The 26,816-nt window shown below is 43.3% G+C and overlaps 1 pseudogene across 1 annotated transcript; it reads left to right on the forward strand.

Annotated features, from left to right (window-relative positions):
* Nucleotides 1–1,879: 1,879 nt before the first annotated feature.
* On the forward strand, nt 1,880–20,885 carry LOC306646446 (polypeptide N-acetylgalactosaminyltransferase 13-like; annotated as a pseudogene). The gene is made up of 3 exons: nt 1,880–2,460; nt 9,038–9,323; nt 20,833–20,885. The product of its transcript is annotated as a polypeptide N-acetylgalactosaminyltransferase 13-like (transcript).
* The last annotated feature ends 5,931 nt before the right edge of the window (nt 20,886–26,816 follow it).

Below are 26,816 nucleotides of genomic sequence, written 5' to 3' on the forward strand. Positions count from 1 at the left end.
ATCATGAAATTCATCTGGAAGAATAAGAAACCCAGAATAGCTAAAGCAATCCTTAGCAAGAAGAGTGAAGCAGGGGGTATTGCAATACCAGAACTTCAACAATACTACAAAGCAATAGTAACAAAAACGGCATGGTATTGGCACCAATGTAGACAGGTAGATCAATGGTACAGAACAGAGGGCATGGACACAAACCCAAATAAATACAATTTTCTCATACTTGACAAAGGTGCCAAAAATATGCAATGGAGAAAAGATAGCCTCTTCAACAAATGGTGCTGGGAAAACTGGAAAACCATATGTAGCAGAACAAAACTAAACACCTATTTCTCATCCTGCAAATAAATCAACTCACACTGGATCACGAACCTTGAAATCAGACCAGAGACCCTGCATCTTATAGAAGAAATAGTATGTCCAAATCTTCAAGTTGGTGACATAGGATCAGACTTCCTTAACAGGACTCCCATGGCATAAGAAATAAAAGCAAGAATCAATAACCGGGACAGATTAATCTAAATAGCTTTCTCTCAGCAAATGAAACTATCAGCAATGTGAACAGAGAGCCTACAGAGTGGGAGAAAACTTTTGCCACTCATACTTCAGATAGAGCACTAAATTCCAGAATATATAAAGAACTCAAAAAACTTTACACCAAGAATACAAATAACCCAATCAACAAATGGGCTAAGGATATGAACAGACACTTCACAGAAGACCTACAAGCAATCAACAAACATGAAAAAGTGTTCAACATCTTTAGTAATAAAAGAATGCAAATCAAAACTACCCTAAGATTCCATTTCACCCCAATTAGAATGGTGATTATCAAGAATATAAGCAACAATAGGTGTTGGAGATGATGTGAGGAAAATGGTACACTCATACATTGCTGGTGGGGCTTCAAATTAGTGCAGCCTCTCTGGAAAGCAGTGTGGAGATTCCTTAGAAACCTTGGAATGAAACCACCATTTGACTCAGCTATCCCACTCCTCAGCCTATACATGAAGGATTTAAAATCAGCTTAATACAGAGATACAGCCACATCAATGTTCATTGCTGCTCAATTCACAATAGCCAGAATGTGGAACCAACCTAGATGCCCCTCAATTGATGAATGGATAAAGAAACTGTGATATATATATCATGGAATATTACTCAGCCATAAAGAATAATGAAATTATGGCATTTGCAGGCAAAGGGATGCAGTTGGAGAATATCATGCTAAGTGAGATAAGCCAATCTCAAAAAATCAAAGGACAAATGATCTCACTGATAAGCGGATGATGACACATATAGGGAGTGGGAAGTGGGCAAAAATGGTGGGAGGGACTCTATAGAGGGATAAGAGGGGTGGGAGGGGTGGGGGAAGAAAAAAATAATAGAATTAATCAAAAACTATTACCCTATGTAAATGTATGATTACACAAATGGTATGCCTCTACTTCATGTACAAACAGAGAAACAAGATGTATCCCATTTGTTTACAATAAAAATGATTTTAAAAATAAGAAGTGTATGGACACTGCGGGTGGGAGCTGGGGCTGCACACAGAGTGGCACTCTCTGGGGCCAGCATGGAATCCAGGTGAACACAGGTGTGGTGAGCAGTGCAGTTGATGGGTGCCTGCAGGGCTTGATTGGAGGCTGAATCAAGTGCGTGGACCACCCTTCTATCTTCATGGAATCCTTGGCCATGATATCAGATGCACTTTTGTTGAAGTATTTTGAGGATGAGCATTTTCAAGTCATTTTGAAATTTCCAAGCACTACATACATGGGATGCATTCTGCTTTCAACTTGGCGTTTACCTCTGTGGCTTGGATTTATCACAGGAGTATTTGCCTTCAATCTGTGTTAACTAGAAATCAAGTAAAGATATGAGGAGACAGGTTTACTGCAAGGTGGTTCTGACCACTTCACTGATGTGGGTCCTTGTGGATGTCTTCTTTCTACTGTACTTCAGTGAATGAAACAAATGTGATGACAAGGAGAGGGCCCTGTTGCCTGCACTGAGGGCTGTTATTTCAAGAAACCAGGAAGGCCCAGGAGAAATGGGAAAGGCTGTACTGATTCCTAAGGGTGACCAGGAGAAAATGAAAGAGATGTTCAAAATCAATCAGATTAACCTTATGGTCTGTGATTTGGTTGTCTTTAATAGAAGTCTGCCAGATGTAAGATGGAAGGATGCAAGACAAAATTCTACCCTGAAGAACTTCAAGACACAAGGTAATCATTGTGCTTCATCATGAAGCTTGGAGCATTCCCCTTAGAACTGTTTAGTGTTCTAAATCACTCCCCACACTACCTGCTCTTTGAGAGGTCATCTTGGTAGATTATGCCAGTAAAAGTGATTGTATCAAGTTGTCATTACAAAATTACATGAAAAATTTAGAAGTAACAGTAATAATTATCAGGGTGGAAGAGCACTCTGGTTTAATATGCTCTTTTTTTATTATTTATTTATTTTAATTAAAAATCATGAATTTAAATAGGGCAATATTGCTTGATTCATTCTGTTATTTTTTCCCTTCCCCCCACCATCTCACCCACCTTTTCCCTCTATACAGTCCTTCCTTCCTCCATTCTTACCACCCTCCTTATCCCTAACCCTAAATCTAACCCTAACCCTAACGCTAACTTCTCCTATCCCCCTTATATGTCCTCACCCGCTTATCAGCGAGATCATTGGTCCTTTAGTTTCTTGAAATTGGCTTATCTCACATAGCATGATCTCCTCCAATTTCATCCATTTGCCTGCAAATGCCATAATTTTATCATTCTTCATGGCGGAGTAATATTCCATTGTATATATATGCCACAGTTTCTTTATCCATTCATCAACTGAAGGGCATTTGGTTGGTTCCACAATCTGGCTATGGTGAATTGAGCAGCTATGAACATTGGTGTGGCTGTATCTCTGTAGTATGCTGATTTTAAGTCCTTTGGGTATAGGCCAAGGAGTGGGATAGCTGGGTCAAATGGTGGTTCCATTCCAAGCTTTCTGAGGAATCTCCATACTGCTTTCCAGAGTGGCTGCACTAATTTGTAACCCCACCAGCAATGTATGAGTGTACCTTTTACCCCCGTCCTCGCCAACACCTATTGCTGCTTGGGTTCTTGATAATCGCCATTCTAATTGGGGTGATATGAAATCTTAGGGTAGTTTTCATTTGCATTTCTCTTTTTTTTTTTTTTTTTTTGCGGTTCTGGGGATTGAACCCAGGGCCTTGTGCTTCCAAGGCGAGCACTCTACCGATTGAGCTATCTCCCCAGCTGCATTTCTCTTATTACTAGAGATGTTGAACATTTTTTCATATATCTGTTGATTGCTTGTACATCTTCTTCTGTGAAGTGTCTGTTCATTTCCTTAGCCCATTTGTTGATTAGATTATTTGTATTCTTGCTGTAGAGATTTTTGAGTTCTTTACAGATTCTGGAAATTAGTGCTCTATCTGAAGTATGAGTGGCAAAGATATTCTCCCACTCTGTAGGCTCTCTCTTCACATTACCGATAGTTTCCTTTGCTGAGAGAAAGCTTTTGAGTTTGAATCTATCCCAGTGGTTGATTCTAGCTTTTATTTCTTGTGCTATGGGAGTCCTGTTAAGGAAGTCTGATCCTAAGCCAACAAGTTGAAGGTTTGGACCTACTTTTTCTTCTATAAGATGCAGTGTCTATGGTCTGTTTCCGAGGTCCTTCATCCATTTTGAGTTGAGTTTTGTGCAGGGTGAGAGATAGGGGTTTAATTTCATTCTGTTCCATATGGTTTTCCAGTTTTCCCAGCACCATTTACTGAAAAGGCTATCTTTTCTGCATTGCATATTTTTGGCACCTGTGTCAAGTATGAGAAAATTGTATTTATTTGGGTTTGTGTCCATGTCCTCTATTCTGTACCATTGATCTACCTGTCTATTTTGGTACCAATACCATGCCATTTTTGTTACTATTTCTTTGTAATAGAGTTGAAGATGTGGTATTGTGATACCCCCTGCTTTGCTCTTTCTACTGAGGATTGTTTTAGCTATCCGGGGTTTCTTATTCTTCCAGATGAATTTCATAATTGCTTTCTCTATTTTGGTAAGGTACATCATTGGGATTTTAATTGGAATTGCATTGAATCTGTATAGAACTTTTGGTAGTATGGCCATTTTGACAATATTAATTCTGCCTATCCAAGAACATGGGAGATCTTTCCATCTACTAAAGTTTTCTTTAATTTCTTTTAGTGTTCTGTAGTTCTCATTGTAGAGGTCTTTCACCTCTTTTGTGAGATTGATTCACAAGTATTTTGTTTTTTTGGATGCTATTGTGAAGGGGTAGTTTTCCTAATTTCTCTTTCTGAAGATTCATCACTTATGTATAAAAATGCATTGGATTTATGAGCATTGATCTTGTAACCTGCTACTTTGCTGAATTCACTTATGAGTTTTAAGAGTTTTCTGGTGGAATTTCCAGGTTCCTCTAGGTATATAATCATGTCATCAGAGAACAGGGATAGTTTGATTTCCTCTTTTCCAATTCATATACCTTTAATTTCTTTGGTTTGTCTAATTGCTCTGGCTAGATTCTCAAGAACCATATTGAATAGAAGTGGTGAAAGAGGGCATCCCTGTCTTTTTCCAGTTTTTAGGGAGAATGCTTTCAGTTTTTCACCATTTAGAATGATATTGGCCATGGGCTTAGTGTAGATGGCCTTTAAAATGTTAAGGAATGTTCCCACTACCCCAATGTTTTCTAGTGTTTTGAGCATGAAGGAATGCTGTATTTTATCAAATGCTTTTTCTGCATCTATTGAAATAATAGTATTCAATTTATTATTGAATAATAAATAGATTTCTGCATCTATTGAAATAATGTGATTCTTAACTTTTAGTCTGTTGATATGGTGAATGACATTTATTGATTTCCGGATGTTGAACCAACCTTGCATCGCTGGGATAAAACCCACTTGATCGTGGTGCACTATCTTTTTAATATATTTTTGTGTGTGTTTTGCTAAAATTTTGTTGAGAATTTTTGCATCGATGTTCATTAAGGATATTGGTTTGAAATTTTCTTTCCTTGATGTGTCTCTGTCTGCTTTAAGCATCAGGGTGATATTGGCTTCATAGAATGTGTTTGGGATGGTTCCCTCATCTTCTATTTTATGGAATACTTTGAGAAGTATTGGAGTGAGCTCTTCTTTAATGGTTTTGTGGGACTCGGCTGAGAACCCATCTGGTCCCGGACTTTTCTGTGTTGGTAGGCTTTTGATGACCTCTTCTATTTCATTGCTTGAAATTGATTTATTTAAGTTGTGTATGTCCTCCTCTTTCTGTTTAGGTAATTCATATATCTCTAGAAACTTGTTGATGTCTTCGAGGTTTTCTGTTTTGTTGGAGTATAGATTTTCAAAATAGCTTCTAATTATGTTTTGTATTTCACTGGTGTCTGTTTTGATATTTCCTTGTTCATTCCAAATTTTAGTAATTTGAGTTTTCTCCCTCTTTCTCTTAGTTAGTGTGGCTAAGGGGTTATCGATTTTCTTTATTTTTTCAAAGAACCAACTATTTATTTTGTTAATTTTTCCGATTGTTTCTTTTGTTTCAAATTCGTTGATTTCGGCTCTGATTTTAACTATTTCCTGTCTTCTACTACTTTTGGTGTTGGTCTACTCTTCTTTTTCTAGGTCTTGAGCTGTAGTGTTAAGTCGTTTATTTGTTGATTTCTACTTCTTTTGTATAATGCGCCCCATGAAATAAATATTCCTCTAAGTACTGCTTTCATAGTGTCCCAGAGATTTTGATATGATGTGTCTTTATTCTCACTTACTTCTAAAAATTTTTTTATTTCCCTCCTGATATCTTCTTTTATCCATTTATCATATAATAGTGTATTATTTAATCTCTAGTTATTGGAGAATTTTCTGTTTTTTATTCTCTCAATTATTTCTAATTTCAGTCCATTATGATCTGATAGAGTACAAGGTAGTATCTCTATCTTCTTGTATTTGGTAACAGTAGCTTTGTGGTATGAGACATGGTCTATTTTTGAGAAGGATCCATGTGCTGCTGAGACGAAAGTGTATTCATTCTTTGTTGGATGGTATATTCTATATAAGGTGGTTAAGTCTGAAGTGTTGATTGTGTTATTGAGATCTATGGTTTCTTTATTCAATTTTTGTTTGGACGATCTATCCAGCGGTGAGAGAGGTGTGTTAAAATCGCCTAGTATTATTGTGTTGTGGTCTATTTGATTTCTGGAATTGAGAAGGATTTGTTTGATGTACATGGATGAGCCAATGTTCAGGGCATGGATATTTATGATTGTTATGTCTTGGTGATTTATGCTTCCCTTAAGCAGTGTGTAATTTCCTTCTTTATCCCTTCTGACTAGTTTTGTCTTGAAGTCCACATTATCTGAAATGAGGATGGACACTCCAGCTTTTTTGCTGTCTCCGTGTGCATGGTATGTTTTTTCCCATCCTTTCACCTTTAGTCTATGGATATCTCTTTCTATGAGATGAGTCTCTTGCAGGCAGCATATTGTTTGATTTTTCTTTTTAATCCAATCTGCCAGTCTATTTCTTTTGATTGATGAGTTCAGGCCATTAACTTTCAGGGTTATTATTGTGATATGATTTGTATTCACTCATTTGACTCATTTTTGTTTTTTGACATGATTTGGTTTCCCCTTTATTTGGCTATTCCTTTAGGCTAGTTCCTCCCATTGCTGATTTGCATCGTTGTTTTTCATCTCTTCCCCATGGAATATTTTTCTGAGAATGTTCTGTAATGCTGGCTTTCTTTTTGTAAATTCCTTTAGCTTTTGTTTATCATGGAAGGATCTTATTTCATCATCAAATCTGAAAGTAAGTTTTGCTGGGTATAAAATTATTGGTTGGCATCCATTTGCTTTCAGGGCTTGGTAAATCTTGTTCCAGGCCCTTCTAGCTTTTAGGGTCTGGATTGAAAAATCTGCTGATATTCTTATTGGTTTCCCCCTGAATGTAATTTGATTCTTTTCCCTCACGGCCTTTAACATTCTGACTTTATTTTGTAAGTTAGGTATTTTCATAATAATGTGCCTTGTTGTGGGTCTGTGGTAATTTTGTATATTTGGAGTCCTATAAGCCTCTTGTACTTGGTTTTCCATTTCCCATTTTTCAGATTTGGGAAATTTTATGATATTATTTCATTGAATAGATTGTTCCTTACTTTGATTTGTTTCTCTAAGCCTTCCTCAATCCCCATAATTGTTAAATTTGTGCTTTTCATGATATTCCATATTTTTTTTAGATTCTGCTCATGATTTCTTACCATCTTTTCTGTTTGGTCAACTTTGTTTTCAAGGTTAACTATTTTTGTCTTCAATATCTGAGGTTCTGTCTTCCAGGTGTTCTATCCTATTGGTTATGCTTTCTATGGAGTTTTTAATTTGGTTTATTATTTCCTTCATTTCAAGGATTTCTGTTTGGTTTTCTTTCAATATCTCTCTTTATTGAAATGAACTCTTGCTTCCCGTATTTGGTCCTTTAACTGTTGATTGTTGTGATCTTTTATTGCCTGCATTTGCTTTTTCATCTCCTCCTTCAATGCCTGCATTTGCTCTTTCATCTCCTCGTTTGCTTCCCTGATTGTTTTAATTACGTGCATTCTGTACTCCCTTTCTGACATTTCTTCTGCTGTGCTGTCATTGGGTTTTATGGATATAGTATCTAGGTTTGTTTGGGACATTTTCTTACCTTGTTTTCTCATATTGGTCACATGTCAGTAGTACTTTGTGATATTGCAGAATTGTTCTGTTGGCTTATAGTGTCCCTGTAGATTTCCATTGTATCACCTTTCTGCCTTCAGTAGCCTGAAGTCTTGGAGTAACTTGATAGTGCAGTGCTTCCAAGGAAAGCTGCCCCTAGCCTGCTACTGTTTCCAGGACTTGGAGCTGCCTGTGTGTAGAAAGGCTCTCACTAAGGGACCTGTTCCAAGAAGCTAGCCTGGAAAGGCATTTCCCGCCGGAGGGGGCCGGGCTGCGGGCTTCTTGGGGAAGTCCCTGGCTGCCCTGTCCTGTTTCCTGAAGCAACCTGCAGGCAGGAACTCGCCACCCTGGTTCAGGGACTTGAAGCTTGGTTCTGTGCAGAAAGGCTCTCACTGGGGTTCCTGCTCTGAGATGCTGGAGAATCTGGCCCTGTGGGAGAAGTCCACTGCCGGAGTGCACAGAGTGCCTGGGGAAGACTCTAGCTGCCCTACCCTATTATAATAAGCCACAGAATTCGGGCCTGCCTCCCGGGCAGTGCTTCACCGGGTTGGGGAGTCTCACCCCGTTTCTCTATTTTAGTCCAAGTCTCTCAATGCCTCCCCTTCTTGAATCCTGGGTTCTGGAGCGACTGGAGATGCAGACACCCTCTAGTCTGCCATCTTGGATCACCCCATGGAAAAAACCTGTGGCAGGGGTGCTGGGTTGGGTGGCAGTTCTGCCTGGAGAGGTCTCTGGCTGCCTTGCCCTGGTCCCAGAGGCTGCTTGTGGGCCGGAGGTCTCTGCTGGCTTGGGAATTTGTGGCTGGCTCTGTGTGGAAAGGCTCTCACTGGGGGGCCTGCTGCAAGAAGCTAGCCTGAAAAGATGCTTCCCGCTGTAGGGGGCCGGGCTGCAGGCTGTTTGGGGAAGTCCCTGGCTGCCCTGTCCTGGTCCTTGAAGCAACCTGTGGTCAGGAACTCGCTGCCCTGGTTCAGGGACTTGAAACTTGGTTCTGTGCAGAAAGGCTCTCACTGGGGGTCCTGCTCTGAGATGCTGGAGAATCTGGCCCTGTGGGAGGAGCCCACCACCGGAGTGCACAGAGCTGCCTGGGGAAGAATCTAGCTGCCCTACCCTACTCTAATAAGCCACCCGAATCCAGGCCTGCACCCGGGCAGGGATTCACCAGGTGAGGGAGACTCACCCCATGGCTCTATTTTAGTCCGAGTCTCTCAATGCCTCCCCTTCTTGAATCCTGGGTCCTGGAGCAACTGGAGATGCAGTCACCCTGTAGTCCGCCATCTTGGATCATATGCTCTTTTTTGAGGAGCAGCTTCTTCAAATGGGCAGGTCATAACTTTTCTGGATGCACGCTGTGAATGTGCTTTAGCGTGGCTGGAGCCCTTGCTGGAAAGAATAAAGGAAGACAGGAAAAGTCATATGCCATATTATTGGTGTGTTAAGCAATGATGCCTTTGAACACATGGCTGGGTCAGATATGATTTACAGGGGTTTTAACTGGAAGCTAAATTTCTGCTGGTATCTTTTTTCCCAAAGAGAAATGGATAGGAAGAAAGGAGACAGAACATTACCTGTCAAGACCCCTACTATTACTGGTGACTTATTTTCTGTTGCTAGAAACTCTTTGAACAGACAGGAATTCATGATTCAGAAATGGATATCTGGGATGGAGAGAATCTTGAAATGTCTTTTAGGATTTGGCAATGTAGAGGATCTACATAAAAAATGGATGGAATTAGAGAATATCATGCTAAGTGAAATAAGCCCATTGCAAAAACCCAAAGGCCAAATATTTTCCCAGATAAGTGGATGATGATACATAGTGGGGGTTGGGGGTGGGGGTTAAGAGAAGAATGGATAACTTTGGACTGTGTAGATGAAATGAGATGGGGGAGGGAGTGGGAGTATGAAAAATAATGGAATGAGACAGATATCATTACCCTATGTACATGTACGATTACATGAATGGTGTGAATCTACATCATGTACAACCATAGAAATAAAATGATGTCCCATTTGTGTACAAATAAAAAATAAAAAAAGAACTTCATTGCTATGCCATCACATCTAACATTTTAATCACCAGGGAAATGGACCCAATATACATTCATTAAACTTTTATTTTAATTGAATTGCTAAATATCAGTCACTTCAAGTTACGGCCCAAGGAATTGAGTCATAAGTAGGGAAGCTTTACATGCTTTTCATCTTAGAACACCTTATATTCAAAATACATAAGCAGTAGACAAAAAAGAAGAAAAATCAGTCAATGAGATTCTTACTAATAAGTTTCTGTATTTGAAATTATTTTATGTGCCCACAAATGTGCTTCACACTAGTGTTTTATTCATAATAAATGTATTAAGAAGCTCAAAATAATTGGGTGCTGGGAGTGGGGCAGAGGATGGAAGACATGTCTTCTGGACCAGATGATTCCATTTTTTTGGCCCTCATCTTTACTATAAAAGCTCTTATATAAAGTGTTAATCATTTTGACTACATGCAACTGATCCCTCCACCTACACTCTTTTATAATGAAGATACAGACTTTTTCTGAAGGTTTTTAAAAGCTTGAATGGTTTTCATTGATAACATTCTTTCTACTATTGACTTTGTATTGGTTCAATTCTAGAGAAGAAATCTACAAACTGGAGCATTTCAGATTTACTCCTAAAAACATAGACATCCACACTTGGAGGTCTTTGGGAATCCCTGAATTTTTTAAAATTGTAAGCAAAAGTTTGAATGTCAGGACATTTCTTATGAGGATAGACTCTGTAGTTGAAATCAAATTTAGAAAGGTGGATCTGACTCCCCAGAGGCAGTGAATTACTACCTTAAATTGATCATGGCCTCTCGGATCAGCTGAGACCTGACAACAACCCCATTTCACATTTCTTACTCTTCTTTCCCTTCATTTTCTTCTTGTCCTGACTAAAATGCCCTTCTACAACATTGTTCATTGTTGCTTAAACTCTTAAGAATTCTTTTTTTTTTTTTTTTTTTTTTTTGGTGGGGGTGCTTTGTAATTATAATAGTGAGGTTCACTATGTGATATTTGAACATGAACATAACATGATTAGATCAATCTCATTCCCCTGTGTGTTCCTTTTCTCACTCTACCCCCCTGAAATAATTGATTCTACTCTACTGATCTCCCTTCTACTATTGCTATCATTATTATTTTAATTAGTACATCATAATTGCATATATAAGCCAGATTAACTGTGGTATAGTCAGACATGGACATAGCATAGATTGATAGACTTCATTCCTCAGCACTTCCCCATTTTTTCTCTATCGCCTTAATCTTCATTTACTCTATTAGTCTCCCTTCTATTTTCATGAGATCTTTTTTAAATAACTTTTTATTTTCTCCTTCTTTTTTTCTTTAGCTTCCACTTAGAAGACATTTGATGCTTGAGTCTGGCTTATTTCTCTTAGCACGATGTTCTCCAGGTCCATCCATTTACCAGCAAATGACATAATTTCATTCTTCTTTACACCTGAGTAAAACCCCACTCTCTTTATATACCACATTTTCTTTATGCATTCTTCTATTGACAGGCAGCTTGGTTGATTCTGTAACTTGGCTGTTAATTGCACTACTATAAACATCGATATATACGTATCACCATAGTTTGCTGATTTTAGTTCTCTAGGATAACTATTGAACAGTGGGATAGGTAGGTTATATGGAGGTTCCTAGTCATTTGAAGAATTTTCATACAGCTTCCCAGTGTGGTCATACTACTTTGCAGTCCCACCAATGATGTGTAAGTTTTCCTTTTCTCCAAGTTCTTGCCAGCAATGACTGAGATTTTTGTTCTTTATGATTGCCATTCTAATTGAAGTGAGATAAAATTCCAGTGTAGCTGATATGCATTTCCCTTATCACTAAGGATGTTTAAATTTTGTCATATATTTGTTGACTATTTGCATTTCTTCTTTTGAGAAATGTCTGTTTGGATCATTTAACTATTTATTGATTGGGATATTAGGAGGTACTTTTTGGTTTGTCTTAAGATTTTTGGGTTCTTTATATAATTTGGATATTAATGTTCTTTAAGAAGAGTAATTGAAAAATATTCTTTTATCACCCACTTTTTGATTTGTTAATCAAAAGGCATATGTCAGCTAGTAAATGGTTAATGATATTTTTTTAAAAAATATAGTTACTTCATGTAAACTGAATTTGAAATATTTCAGTAGCACTTTAAATGATTGAAAGCTTATTATTGTCCCAGTGAAAATTCAAGAAAATGTAAACCTGCAAGAATTTTATGCTAGGGAAGAATTATCAGACTATTCATATGGTTTGGATATATAACATTATAATGCCTAACAAATAAAAAAACATTAAATATTATAAAACATTCCATACCATAAGGAAATGAAAACACTCAATTTTTCTTTCAAAAATATTTCCCTATGATATAGAAAATGAAAACCATGATTGAATTTACAAAGCATTCCTTATTTCAAAAAACCATCTTCCATGTTCTTTCTCATCTGAGCTAATGCAACTCTAACCTTCTAGATGCTCAGGTCAGAAATCTAAGATCACTTTTGGCTTCTCTCTTTCTCATCTTTCTATTATCACATTTATTTGGTGCTACCTTTGAAATACAACCAGAAACTGATGTTTCCCACCGTGTTCACTGTGGGTCACTGATTCCAAACTTTTTATTTGCAACATGCTTATAATTTGGTTTTCCACTTTTGTCACTCCTTGCCTCAGTCTTTTCTCAATGGAACAGAAATAGTGATTCTCTTAAATATACATGATTGTGTCAGTTCCCTGACCCAGTCTTCCGATGATTTTTCATTTCTCCTCAGAGGATTTCAAGGTATTCATGACAACAGCCCTCTTCACAGACCCTTGCATCTTTCCTCACACATGAACACAGCCTCCCTCTCATACATCCACATCTGAATGTTTTTCATCTCTTACACCTCACTTTTAGCTTCCTCTAACAGGTTACCAAGCAAATTCCTACATTAGTGTATAGTTCTCTCTGGGGACAGAGCTCTTACTCTCTTCAGATCTCTGTTCAAATATGACCTCATCAGTAAGGCACACCATTGTCCTGCTGCCCACTCTATCCCTGTACCTTTGACAAGTTATTTAGTTCCTCTCTTCTGTCTGCCCTTCCACCTCTCCCAGTCCCCCACTCCCATCATACAACCTAGAGTATGTTTTTGTTTGCCTTTTTATTTTTTGGCTGCATTTGGGGATAGAGTCCAGGGCCTCACCCATGTTGGGTAAGTACTATTACTAAGCTACACCCCCAGCCCAGTAAGTTCATTTTAAAGGTAATGTAGTTGTCAGTTTTTTTCACTGGGTATCCTGGTTGTCTGGGATAGTTCTTAGCACATAGTAGGCACTCTTTAAATATTTATTGGACTAATGAACTAAAAAGTGGCTAAGTGCTACTGTATAATTTTTTATGTTAAATTTTAAGGTGCAATAATATATTCATACAAGATTTGCATAACTTCATCTTCAAATGATAATATTCTTCCTAATATACTACATATTAAAATATGGACTACATGTTGTTCTCTGTAATACAATATCCTGCCTCGTAGAAATAAAATATGACATTTTATATAAATACTGTGATATTAAATAAATTACTTCATTAAGCTAAAAATAATTTTAACATTAATTTGCTGGATGTGTTCAACAAACCCCTGAAGGTCTTAAGATTTTCAATTTTAGAGGGGGTATTACATTTTCTCAAAATTTTTATGTGTTTTCATAGTCTAATAATAGTTGTTACTAAATTTATTTTGTAAGTGCAAGTCTATGAAGAAAAACAATTACAGAAAACTTAAAAACTTTAGAAATGATCTGTCCTTAGATTCTGTGTTTCTGCACAATAAGACTGAGACCCAAATAAGTAACAGTTTGCCTTGGGATCCTATGGCTACAAACAATGATGCCAGGACTTCTCATTGTCAATATATAACTTCATACTCTTGCTCTAAAATATTATAAAAAGGACATAACAGTGAGAAAAATCTTATTAAAATTTTTGTTATTAGAACATTGATTATTTAGAATTATTTAAATTCTTACAATCTTCCATACTTACATAAAATCAGTTCTACAAAATAATAGCACAGGCAATAAGACCTGAAGCAAAAAATAATAACAATAATAATAAAAGAAAGAAAGAAAGAAAAATAAATTTCCTAAAAACAGCATGATTACAGAACAATAGGACATTCTAGAATCATTGAGTAAACTGGGTTTCAGGGAAATAAAGCTAAGTCTCTTAAAGTAGCAAATTATGGAGCAGTCTCTTCCATTTTATTCATAAGCGTCTTCAAGTTAAATGTAGATAGCCTGCAGTTTTCACAGAGAATTAAACCATCTATTATCATGAACATTGGTTAGTTTTATGTTACTAAATTTCAAAGGCTGCAACGTAATCAGATTTTTCCAGGAAGGGGAAGGTCCAAGACTCAGGTCAGCATCCTTGGGGCAGGAGAGTCTTCTGGGTATGGGTGCTGGGGGTGAGGCACCCTCCCTCTGTCCAGCTGAGTTATTCCAGAGGCCACAGCAGCAAGAGTGGCCACCAGAAGGCACCAAGGCCAAGGCTCAAGGTAGGTGTGGGGACATACAGTGTCCGTGATGGAACAAGTCATCTGGAGAGTTAGTGAGCTTCTCTTCTTGAAAAGAGCTCGGTGACACCATGGCAGGTCTTTTGGGCTGTCCAAGCATCAGAGAAAGAGGAAGAGTGACAAAGCCTTAGGGCTGCAGGCCATCCAAGCCCAGCCCTCTGCTCAGTACCTGGGAGAACCTGGCAGTTCTCTAGCCTCCCTGGGCCTCAGTTTCCTCATTGCAAGATGGGAACCATGATAATGACCTTGAAGTTGTGCATTCCCCATGAGACAAGACAGAGCTAGCACTTGATCCGGGCCCAGGATTGCTCCTAGCCAACCTTGTCTGTAGAGAGGGTGCCTGTCCTTGCTCACGGCATTGGAGGTCCCCTCACCACCTGCTGCTCTTTCAGGCACTGAGCCCAAGCCTGGCCTTAGGGATGTGGAAAGCCCCACCCAGGGGAAGGTCAACCAGGGACGGTGGGTGGTGTGCAGGACACTCAGGACAGATTCTGATGGCTGCCAGAGCTGGTGTGAATAACTGATCAAGTCAAGCTGTCCATATTCAGCCTTCCGTCATGCAAGGCCACTGCCCCATGTCACTCACCAACTGTGAACTTGAGTGAGTCCTCTCTCTCCCTTGTGCCTCAGTTGCCCCATGTGGCTCCTCACAGGGACACACACAGCATAGCTTCTAATTTACACGATGCTCATTCGAAATGCCATATACTTAGTGGGACTCCAGGACCAGCCACTGATGACTGCTGTCATTAGTCCCCTCTGGCTGGTCACCCCCACCCTGTGGAGTTGTCCCCAACTGCCACCAGGGTCCCTGTCTCCTCCACCCAACAGCAGCTGGAGGTTGTGCTAATAAGTAGCTCCTTAACTAAACAAATGAACCAGGCAGGTCTCTGCCCATGTGAAGCTTGGGAGAGAACACTTAGACACTCCATATTCAAGCAGGATATCATTTAAATCACCAGGATGCCACCTGCCTGTATCCCCTCAGGACCTTGGTTTCAGAGCTCAGAGTATAATTGCAAACACCACATCTTCACCCAAGGCTGGTGGAAATCAATCTCCTGCCCGCCTGCTCATTTGCAGCTCATCACCCCTGCCTGGCACACACCAGGGGATGGAGCACTTCAGGGACAGGAGCAGACCCCTGGCAGTGGGGTAGGGCAGGACCATCAGTTACCTGCCAGCCTCCTTTTCTGCCCTCCACTGGGCCATTCTCCTGCCTCAGCCAGGATGACCCTGCACTACAAATCAGGGGTGTCCTCCAGGCCACTTGTGACTCCCAGGTTCCTGCTCATGCCGGTTAAATGCTGAACTCCTTGCTGGGTTCACAAAGTCCTGAAGGACCTGAACCCACACTCTCTCCATCCTCCTCTCCCATCATTCCCTTCCACTTTGCTGACCATGTCCCAGCCACACGAGCCTCATTGCTGTATCTCGAATTAGTCCCTCCTGCCCCAGGACATTAGCACATACTGCTGGCTCTTCCTGGCTTGCTCATACCCCAGGCTTCACATGGTAAGTTCCACTACCTGCTTCAATTATCTGCTGTCAGAGGCCTTATTTAAAAGATTTCCCTTGTCTTGCACTGTCTGCTCTTGCTTTACTTTTCTTCACTAAATTTCTTACTGTGGATAGCATTCTTTGCAGCCACTGTCATACGATAGTCCCTCTGATAGTCCCCTACCCCATGGTGCTGATGTCATTCCAGAAGGACAAAGGCTTTGGAGAAAAAAAGAGTGAACTAAACACAGGGTCTTGCCTTGTGCCTCCGTGGTAAGCATTCAGTGCCTGAATTGTTATTCTTGGGTCCCACTCTTGGACCTCCTTTCTCATTTAGAAACTCTAAGTTCTGTCTCCTGTTCTGCAGAGGCTTATAGAGGAGCAGGTAGCTTTGGACCACTTGACGGAAGAAGAAACTGAGGCTCAGGGATGTGACATGACTTCCTAGATCACACAGCACCCCTTAACTCTCTGCCAAAATTGTGCCATCTGCCCCCCACCACAGGGCCTCTGCCAGGCTGTTCCCCTGCCTGGGACCCCTTTACACCACCCTATGAATTCTTGGCCATAGTTGGATCTTGAATGCTCCCCAAGGCCCATGTATTGAAGGCTTGGTCTCTAGGCTATAAGGAGGTGGGGCCTCATGGAAGGAAGTTAGGTCATTGGGAGTGTGCCCTTGAAGGGGACAGTGGTAGTCTCCCCGAACCACCTCCTGCTTCCTGACTTTGCTCCAGCATGCTTTCCCCAACATGTAGGGCTGCCTCACCACAGACCCAAAGCAACAGAGCCAACTAATCTTGGACAGCAACCTCTGAAACTGTGAGCCAAAATAAAACTTTCCTCTCCTTAAGTGGATTATGTCAGATGTTTTGTCACAGTAACAGAAAGCTGACTACCACACTGTTCTTTCAGACTTCTTTTCAACATCACCTGCCTGCAAGAGTCTAGGGCACATTTGCTTTTTGGAAATCCTCAGCACTCCTGTTCCTCTTGAAACTGTCCATCAGAATTTATGATGTAAAATGGGTGGATTAAATGGCCTCTGTGGGATGCAAATATAAGCCAACCTAGGGAGGCAGGTGCTTCCCAGGTAAGATGAGGGAAAAAAGAAAACCAATGCAGGTGTATTGATGAGCAGGGGATCAGTCCTGTGGGGGTGCTTTGGAGGTTGTGAATGGTGCTCTGAGGGGCAGGAAGCTAGGACATTCCTCCACAACCTCACAAGCCATTGTATACAATTTATTCCGGGGCATGAGCTTCCTGGCACTTCCAGTCTACCTGTGTGGTTATTGGAAAGCCTGCAGCCCATGGAAGCAGGTGTCAGAGGTAGGATGCCATTGACACATTTGAGAAGTGCCCTCTGAATGGTCCAGAGTGGGATGAGAGATGTGTGTGGTGACCAAGCTTCTCCTGCAGCTTCTTGCTGTAGCTGCAACAGGTATCTTCATAAACTGTCAATCCACAACACTCCACTTACTAGCCCTGACCCTTGAGTGTTCGAGAAGCCCAAGACCTGTGTTCTGCCCTCTGGATCAGAAACCATAGTTATGGAGTCCAGACTGAAACACCAGGATGGCCCAGTGAGGCAGGCACACTTCACAGATGAGATGCAGAAGCACAGAGAGGTGAAGTGATTTATCTATGGTCACACAGCTAGTAATGTACTACATGATAGTGCTGAGATTTGAACCCAGGGCCTGCACCCTAAGATCCTTCTTCTGCAAATTCCTGGTCCTTGCACCAGTAGTCATAGCTGGTCACATGACAATTACCCTTCCTTCATGTGAGGACAGCTTCTACATCCATCCTAATCATTCCCATAGGATGAGGAAACTGAGGCCTAAGAGAGATGTGATCAGAGAGCACATGGGAGCCAGATCCTGGGGTGGAGACTCAGGCCAGCTGTCTGCCAGGGAGTCAGCCTCAGTCACTGCCTCTCACTAGTCCCTGGAGGCCGGCAAGCAGAAGCAAGTTTGGGAAATATGGATCACTGCCATTTACCGGGCAATGCTATGGCCATACTGTGTAGCCTCCATGCAGTCTGCCTGTGAGGTCAGACTGCATCCACATCACTGAAGGAAGCCAGTGTTGCTCACTGAACATGGCAGGGCCAGGATTCAAATCCAGGATAGTTGGCCTCCAGGACCAAATCCACTTTTACCCCCAAAACAGGAATTTTTTTAGGGCATCTGAGCTTGGTGGCCTATGGTCCCTGGGGCTCCCCACCTTGCACATATGTAAGTCCCCTGTGAACAACTCCAGCTGTGCCCTGTCCCTTCTCAGAGGAGCATCCTGAGGTCAGATACAGGCCCTGCTCTGCTGAGCTGTGTCAGAGCCAGCTCCTGGCCCAGCCTTTGTGGTTGGCATGACACCCCAAAAACAGGGAGCAGACATTCTTCCCGGTATCTTTGAATCTGCAGCAGCAGCAGCAGGCCTGCTTTACAGGTGCCAGCTGGAAGCCACCACAAGGCTCGTCCCCACTCTAAATGCACCCCATCATTGTGAAGAATAACTTGGGGGGATATTGTCACTTTTCTACTGATGTGACTCCCAATGTTGATTCTGAATGCTGCTTTCACTCCCTAGAGTGACACTCCCACTCCCACCTCAGCCCTCCAGCTCCAGGGGTCCAGGTGGGGAAATGGAGGCTTGGCTGCTGCCCATCCAGTCCCACCATGGCTCGGTGGAGGGAGGGACAGCCAATGGGCAGAGGGGGCTGGGCCTGGGTACCCGGGTCTGTGGTAGCAGCTCAGGCTTGGCCAAGGTGAGGGGCGCAGGCATCTTTCTCTCCACTGGTTTCTTTCTGGGTGAGGAGGTTGCAGGACCTCCCAGAGCTGCCTCTAGCGGGTCTGAATCAGGACCTCTGGATCCCTACTTCACATGCAGCATAAAAACTCCAAAAGCAACCGTGTCATTAGCAGATTCTCCTCATGTGATGAAATGATTTATTCAGAAGATTCCTCTCCTCCCCCCACTCCTCTTTTTCCTTCTTTCCTTGACTGAGAACATATTAACCAGAAATTAAGGCTGAGCAGGGACAGAGGTGAGTGTGATGGGGTCAGTAAGAGGAGACTGTGGAGGGAGGTGCCAGTCTGCCAGCAGCCATGGGGTCAGGGAAGGGAAGGGGCTGGGGCTGGTAGGGAGGATGGAGGGGGATCCAGGAGGGAGGAGGGGAGCCAGGTGGGAGGCAGGGAGAGATGGAGGACAGAGCAGGGGGAGGCAGGGAGAGGGAGGAAGGCCAGCAGAGGGAGGAGGAGAGAAGTTAGAATGAAAAATATCTGAGTTTAAAAAAACAAAACAAACCAGGACTGAGGAAGGAGGGCAGACGAAGTGAGAAGAGTGAGTGAGTGTGGGAAAATCTGCCCTGTTCAGACAAGTCCCAGGTACGGCCACCTGGGTGCTTGCCCCCACTCCAGATCCTGCGTCCTGTGCAGCCAGCCAGCTGGTGGTGCAGAGTGGAGCTTCCACACACCCTGTCCAGGCAGAGGCCAGGGCTGCCCAACTGGTCCTGCTTGGTGTCTCCCCTTTGTTATTTCATGCATCTACATAGATTTATATAAACATCTATGAAACATAAAGATTTATGTATAACCCACTTTCCTCTCTCTCTCTGTCTCTCTGTCTCTCTCTCTGTCTCTCTCTCTCTCTCTTGCTCTCTCTCTCTCACTCTCTCCCTCTCTCTCCCCCTCCCATCTCCCTTGCAAGCCCACGAGATAACCAGGCCTAGGAGCAGAGGCTACAACCATAAGAAGATTAGAGAGGATCGCTTCATCTGTTGTAAGATTTCCAGGAGGGATATTTTATTCTCAGAAGGCCATCAGAATTTTCTAAATAGGCTGTGTCTGAGCAAACACAGAGCTGCTCCCCACTGGGGCATTAATGGTACAAAGAGTGAAAGACAGGCGGGTGAAGATGAGTGTTAATGGTTATTTGATTATATTGAGCTTTAACAAACCCAGCCAGTTCATCTGGGTGTGAAAATTAGCTGTTCTCACAGCGGCAAATTTCACAGCAATTGGCATTATATATCTTTTTCTCCAGAGAGGAAGCAGTCTCTGTGCTAGGGCTCAGGGGTGACAAAGACAACCCAGTTTCTCTTGATATGACACAGGGGTCAGGTTCTCTGGATGAAGAAAAAATCTGCCAATGATGCAGGGCCTTTTCAAAGAATGTTTTGTATCAACATCTCAAAGTATAAACATAAACTGGCTACAGGATGAACTCAAGCTCTTCCTTAAACTAGAGAATTAAAAAAAATTAAAATAATTAGTTTATGGCCCAGTTGGGGGGGCATTTTGGTCTAGAACTGTGTCACCTGAGGCTGTGGCCATTAGCCACACATGGCTGTGGAGTTGAGACATGGCAGGTCTGAACAGAGATGTGCCATACATGCAAAACACCCACCAGACCTCAAGAACTTAGCAGGAAAAATATGAGAGGCAAAGTCAACTGAAGACATTTCTATCTCGATGATGATGGAAATGAAGACAGGGTGGACACACCAAGTAAAGCCTGTTATTAAAATAAATTCCACCTGTTTCTTTTTGCTTTGATGCTGGCAGTTTTAACGAAATATGTGATTCCCACTCTACTTCAGGTGGGTGTCCCTGCTTTAGAAGCTGGGTTGTGTGCACAGTAGGAGTTTTAGAAAGTCTTGGGGTTTGGTGTTGGTGGAGAGTGCAGCAGGTTAATGGAACTCATTCCAGCTCATGGGTGCTGAATTGGCCCACAGGTTAACAAGAGGCCCTGATTAGGGGACCTATTGTGGCCCTTCTGCCACTCAGGCCTCAGAGCACCTGCTGTTGGTCCAACCCTGCTCTGAGCAGGTCACTCAGGTGATCTTGCTAAGCCCCATGATGCCCTAGGAGGGAGGATCCATTTAGTCCCACTGTGGTGGGGTGAGGATGGCTTGGAGAGGAGCTGTTTATTCAGCACTTCCTGTGTCCTGAAGGGCTTGTCCTTTGTCCTCAGGATGGTCGGTGTTGGGTTCCCCATCTCCTCCATTCAATCTACGGACCGTCTGACTCACTGGCATGTCGTGACCTCCAGCCAGTGACAGCCAGGACAACTCTCTGAGTTTGCCCCTCCCCTTCTCTCCTTGTATCAAAGGGCTACTATCTCACTGGGCCCCACTGCAGCCCCCCACACATGAAGATGATTCATTAGGAAGCTATCAGGGTGAAGGGAAGGAACCAGCAGAAACCTGGAGCAGGGTGCTGGGTCCAGTGCAGCCTCTGCTGAGTGGCCTCGGGCATTCCCTCCAGCTCTCTGAGCCTCAGTCATCCCCACTGCAGAGCAGAGGCCCACGTGCCTCTCTTCCAGGAGAACACCTGCTGTGTGGGTTACTCTGGGTCAGGGGACATCATAAATGATCAAGTACTGCAAACAGCTGCTTGCCGCCGGGGCTGCTCCAAGTGGCTCCACTTACAGAAAACCACAGCTTCTTTGCCTGACTGCTCCAAATGGCTACACTTACGGAAAACTGTGGCTTCTTTGCCTGGCTTGCTCCAAGCGGCTCGGCGCCGCTTCTGGCGCTTACAGTCTGACCAGCGGGACAGAAGACATGTACACTTCAGAGGTTCATGAAGCAGCTTTCCCTTTATTCAAATAACACCCTCAATATATAAGCAGTCTCATGCATAAGCAATTGTAACCAGATATGTCCATCCAATCCTGTTAAAGGTCACGTGATCACTTGCTCTAGCGATCACTCTCTGAGTTTGCCCCTCCCCTTCTCCCCTTCTGTACATGTATATACAGATATACATGTAAAGTATATCTGTCCACGCACTAGGCAGCTGAACTGATTATCATACAGCCAATTGTAAATGCATCCTGCCATTCTCCAGGCATAATTAGGATGCCATTTGCTCTCTGCCAGTCACCATCTTTAGATGCACGTGGTGTAACCCTGGGCCCCGGTTTCACCAACCACAATCAAGAAAGGCTCATAATAAAGTAGTGAGTGATTAAACAATAACAAAAATAACTTTTGGCAATGAAATGAAAATTAAAGCATTAGAAATTCTCCAATTTGACAAAATGCATTTGAATGAAAGGCATCATATGAGGAAAACATGCCGCTAATTATTTCAGATCATATGCTACCCAGTTCAGCATCTGTGGATCCTCTGCTGCAATTGTTCTGTCATCCTGGGAGAGATGTTGAATACATTCAAGAGAATTGCAGGGTTTTGTGGTTACCGTGGTGGGTGGGATCTTTCATTTCTTTGAAACAGAGCAAAGGAACCATTTGCTCCACACTTAATACATATTTATAGTATGGTCATTAACTAAAGATTTATTTAGAATAAATCAGCTGGAAATACTCATTTTTAAATCATAACTACATAGGAAATAAGGGCGCTACTCTAAATGATGATCCAGACAATGATAGTTCATTGAACCTAATTGACTGATTCTACCAAGATACTTTCCAGGCCTGTGAGTTCCAGAAAGCAAACAAAAGTTGTCTGTTTTGAATTTGATACTATTTTTACATACCAGAGGTTGGCTTAGGACACACTGACTTTTTTGAGCTCTTATTGTTTATTTCATCTCTACCAAACATGGTAGTTATTCATCATTAAATATCAGACTTCACGAATAACCATTTGAAAATTCTCTCCCTCTTCCCATAAAACTGAGGCAAGGATTCTCCTCCTCCCAGAATATCCAGCCCATGTGGCCATCCAGTTTTCCTGGACAATGCCACCTACCATCTCACTTAGCAGGTCTCTGCAAGTTCCTCTAGGCTGAGTTGGCTCATTCTTCCCTGAAATCTCAGTCTGTGAGGTGTTTGCCCCCCACTGTTGATCTTACATTGGCGGCTGCTCTGTGGGGGCAGCCAGGTGCTCTGCTTGAGAGCAGACTTCTAGTTCTGAGGCAGGCTCCAGGCTCGCTCAGAATGCAGGTGGGGCCCTGGCCCCTGCCATAACCCCAGAGACAGGCCTGGCCTCACCCAGACCCACGCAGCCTGGGGGCAAGCAAAGGACAGGATTGGTCCCTCCTAGTCCTGCACTGGAGCAGGAGAAGATGGTGTCCTGCTCCTGGACTGTGCAGTTCTCAGGCCTCAACCTCCCAAGGAGATGGGGCATGAGGTGTACCCGCCCATGCCAGCATGGGTCCCATCATGCACCCACCCAGGCCTCCCCACCACCCAGTGTCTCCTCACCTCCTAGATTCGGTAGGATTTCAACAAGCAATTCTGGGGGTAGTGAGTATGGGGGTGCAGCTTTTCCCCACTGCTGCCTGTCATTCCTTCATTGGACAAATAGCAAATGTTCCATGGGACTTGGGAGAGCTGGGCAGGTCACTGAACTGTGTGTGATGTGGGTCAGTCAGCCTGTGCAAGGTGGTTTATGTTGTAGAATAAGACCGAGATAATCAACAAAAATTCAAAACCAATATCTAATGATTACAGAGATTGGCCCTGTAAAGCTATCATTATGGAAATTCATAAATATTAAGCATTTATAATTTATGCATACAGTTACAGTAGTAGATTTTTTCTAATACTGAAGTAATTTTGATATCAATAGTGAAGAATGTAGATTAATAAAAATGAAATAAACAAGAAATCTTGATACTAAAAAAAAAAATGAAGGACTGAGCAAACAGCTGAGCACCCACCCAAGGTCCTCTCCCTCCCTGCCTTCTTTATCCAAGACCCTGGATTCTACTCTGGGCAGCACTGGGTCCAGTTCTGGGCTCTCCTTGAGCCAGGAGCAGTGCAGGGCTGCCTGAAGTCCCTGGGTGGGGGTCTTCAGAGATTCTTTAAAAGGAGCCATCCCAGCTGAAAAGAACTCCTTGCCCCTTCCCAGCCTCTCACCTTCTCTGAGCCTGGAAGGAGGCTGGAGGCTGGAAATAGGCCCTTCTGACTGGGGGGACCACATGACACAGACCTCCCACCCACTTCAAGACCCCATTCAGGGTGGTTTGTAAGGGCAGTGGGGGGATGATCATCAGCTCAGTCCAAGCCACTGGGGCACCACTGGGAGCTGGTGCAGTGTGGCCATTATTATCATCACCATCAGGGCTGTTGTGGTCATTGGATAAAGCCTACCTAGGGTGCTCTGGGATGAGCCCCAGACCTGCTCCCCAGCATCCCAGCTCCTCCATCTCCCCAGCCCTGCTTCCTTTTATATCCTGTGCCCCTGCAGCATCCTCTCTGCTTTCTCCTTCCTCTTTATTTTAACTCAGTTTTCGAACCATCTGTTCCCCTACATGACAGCTGCCATCTTTATTCTGGGCCACTACCCAGAGTGGTCCAAGCGGGGTAGTATGGCCTGAGCAGGGCTTCCAGGCAGTTACCAGGCAGAGGAGTGCATCCAGGCTGATCCATCGCTGCCACCTCACACCATGTAGGTGGCAGCTGGAAAGCCCACTTGGCCACACTCTCCACTGTCCCTCTGCATGCAGGACCAGATGGGCATGGGGGGACCCAGGATAGGCTACAAGGTATTGACCTCAAGGGTCTCCCTGACTTTGTCCTCACTCCAGTTCTATCAGCGAGGGTGGCTTCCTCTTTCCTGTTTTACAGATGTACAACTGAGGCTCAGATAGGCCCTCACTTGCCCAGGGGCACAAAGCAGAGTGGGGACACAATGGGGACTGGAACCCAGGTTTGTTGACCCCAAAGTCTGTGATCTTTGAAGCACCTTCCCATGTTGCTCCTGGAGCCTCCTTTTTCAGGGTAGCCATGTGATTTGCCCCTATAGGACAGGGACAGAGGCCCAATACCTGCAGAATTGTCTTCTAGACTCAGATCAGGGAGCCCCTCCCCCCTGGAGTGGGTGGGTGAAGTGGGAACAGGAAGAAACAGTCATCATGGTAGGCCAGAGAGCACAGTGGATCTGAGCAGGGGCTCCTGGGCTCACCCCAAGCTTATGCCTCTGCCTTTCCTGCTCTGTGACTTTGTTCAAGTGGTTTCACCTCTCTTGCATCAGGTTCCTCATGGTGGTAAAGGGAGGCCCTCCATCATGGGGCAGCTAGGAAGATTCAGTGCATAACAGGAGGACTGACATTTAGGAAGCAGCACATAAATATTATATATTTTATTCATTCCAATCCTACTTGGGGCTGGTGTTTTATTCCCCCTGCCCATCATCTACCTCTCCAAGGAACCCAAGCAAGGTACGTACGATTATTACTCCCATTTTACAGGGGCTGAAACTAAGACTCAGATCCTTGCCTGTGACCATTTAGCTAGAAGCACCACGCATTTTTCTTCCTGCCTCTTTTAGGCAATATTTGAGCACCTACTGTTTGCTGGGATTTTCCCTGGGTGCTGCTGCAGTTACAAAAAGATGACTTCATACCAGCACTGGTTTGTTAGAGGTCCTGACCTTTGCTAGGCTTTAAGATGCCTGAGCTCAGCTGCCCCAAGAGGGAGGCTCTGATACTCTCATCTTGAAGTGAGAACACTGAGGCCCCAAGTGCAGTAGGTCTCAGCCTCATGAAGAGTTCAGCCATCTGGGACAGGCAGTCTGGGACAGAAAAAGGCCATGCATGAAGACACTGGTCACATTTTATCGAGGAGTTCAGGTAACAGATGGCCCTTAGTTTCATTTCTTAGTTTCAACAAATATACGCCCAGAGGATGGCAGCATTGGGCTCGGCATGGTGCAGAGAACATGAGAATTCCCTACACACTCCACACACTCAATACACTCTTAGCAACTTCTCCCTGAATCTAAAGTTCTTCCAAAATTAAAAGTTTATTTTTAAAATTTAAATCTCGGTTTAGAAAGAAATTTGACCACTGAAGTATCACATCAGAATCCATTTCCTAAGAATTCTCTGTTCATTTCCCCACAGGTTTGATCATTTTAAGTGAGCTCATTTTTTTCTTCTCTTCAAAATTTTTATTTTAAATGAAAGTACACATCACTATCATGAATGGAAAGTCAGTTTCTCCTGCTGCGAACCAATGGTAACCATAAGGACAGGTGTACACAGCAGACAGATGCTACTTCATGTCAACAAACACATCATCCCCAGGGAAGGCTCTGGGCCTGCTTCTGCTTCCTCTATGTTCACAGGGAGGTGAGCAGTAGGGCCAGGTGCTGAAGACCTACCAGCAGCTTAGGCCAGGGACCTGTGGGCATCAGTTCTGGCCCTGGCAGGCTCATCAAAGAGCCCTCTCTCCTCTTGAGGCCCTACTGCACCCTCATGGCTCTTGAGCATTTGAAGTGTGGCTACTATAACTGAGGAGCTGAATTTCAATTTAACTTGAGTTTAAAGAGCAAATCTCCATTTTTTGTATTGCTATAACAAAATACCTGAGTCTGGAGAACTTATAAAGTGAAGAGATTTAGATGGCTTATGATTCTGGAGGTGTAGGGCCAAAGTAGCATGGTGTGAGCCAGCATTCTGGTGAGAGCCATCTGGCTACATCACTGCATGGTATAAAGGAACTGTCAAAGGCACAGGCAAGTGAGAGGAAGCAAGAGTGGGGAGGAGCCAGGCCCACTCACATTAACTTGCTCTCCCAGAGAGTAATCTGCTACCAAGACCCCCTGCTGCAAGTCCAGCAAAGGTCATCATGACCTGGTCATCACCTCCCAGTCCCTCCTCAAAGACTCCCATCTTTCAGTGCTGTGACATTGTGACCAAGCACCCACATGTGAGCCCTTGCAGAGGTCAGGCCTACTCCTTTCATGTCTCAGATAGTCATGGGGGGCTGCCATCAGCACAGATGGAGTCCCTTCCTCCAGTCCATCACTCCACTTCCAGAGTTTCACCCTGGAGAGATCATCAGAAGCATGGAGGCATTTGTAACTGCCGAGGTTGTGCTGCAGGGCTGTTGAACACAGGGAAAGGCACTCCCAGCGGGGCACAATAATACTGGTGGAGTGCCAGAGGGTTGACAGAGGGCCTGGGGGCTCCACAGACCAGGATGCTGAGGGAGGGGCTTCTGCTGACCTGAGGGAAGGTAGCCAGGATGGGTGGCA

Source organism: Sciurus vulgaris (genome assembly GCF_902686455.1).
Source record: "Sciurus vulgaris genome assembly, chromosome: 16".
Taxonomy (NCBI): Eukaryota; Metazoa; Chordata; class Mammalia; order Rodentia; family Sciuridae; genus Sciurus; species Sciurus vulgaris.